Below are 1,110 nucleotides of genomic sequence, written 5' to 3' on the forward strand. Positions count from 1 at the left end.
TTCTGAGGGGTTTCAGAGTTCACTGGATTTCTGTTAGATGAGTATAAATATTGGTTGCTAGCAACCAATTCAATAAGCTCAATAGTCTCCTCCGATGTCTTCTTCTTGTGCAATGAACCTCCTGCAGAATTGTCTAAGTACATCTTGGACATTTCACCCAAGCCTTCATAAAAGATATCCAGTTGAGTCCATTTGGAGAACATGTCTGGAGGGCATTGCCTAATCAGTAGCTTGTATCTCTCCCAAGCTTCATACAGAGTCTCACCATCCTTCTGCCTGAAGGTTTGAACCTCCATCCTAAGCTTAGTCAGCTTCTTTGGTGGGAAAAATTTAGTGAAAAACTCAGTAACTACCTTGTTCCAAGTGTCCAAACTCTCCTTGGGTTGGGAATCTAGCCACAGCTTTGCTCTATCCCTCAGAGCAAATGGGAAGAGCATGAGTTTGTACACATCAGGGTTTACTCCATTTGTCTTCACAGTATCACAAATTTGCAGAAAACTAGAGATAAATTGATTTGGGTCTTCGTGGGAAGGCCGTGATTGACCAGTTGAGGCTTCAACTCAAAGTTGTTCGCAGTAATAGGAGGCACCACAATGCTCTTTCCATACAGATCTGCAGTAGGAGCAGAGAAAGAGCCAAGTACTCTCCTTTGTTCATTCCCATTCAGGTTTGCCGCATTGGTATTCTCAGTATTAGTCGGATCCATAGTGGATTCTGCAGCCTTATAAAGTCTTGCTTGTTGTAAACACCGCCTGAAAGTCCTTTCAGCTTCAGGATCAAAGCCTAAGAGATGTTCTTTGTCTCTGTTCCTGCGCATAAACAAACAGAAAACAAGAAAGAATGAGAATCTCTACGTCAAAGTGCAGAGAATTCCCAGTGAGGTAACCTGTGTAAAGAAATAAAAATAATACTAAATAAATAAATAGAACAAATAACCAGGTAACACCAAACTTAATTTCAGAAATTAAGAAAGATATTAGTGCTATTTATTTATTGAAAAAATTTATTTTTTTCGAAAATTTTTTTTTTTGAAAATTTAAAATTTAATTAAAATATATTTTTTTTCAAAAATCAAGTAATAAAAGAAAAAAATTAAAGCGAAACAGGGGG

The sequence above is a fragment of the Arachis duranensis genome, chromosome 8 (genome assembly GCF_000817695.3).
Source record: "Arachis duranensis cultivar V14167 chromosome 8, aradu.V14167.gnm2.J7QH, whole genome shotgun sequence".
NCBI classification, from domain to species: domain Eukaryota; kingdom Viridiplantae; phylum Streptophyta; class Magnoliopsida; order Fabales; family Fabaceae; genus Arachis; species Arachis duranensis.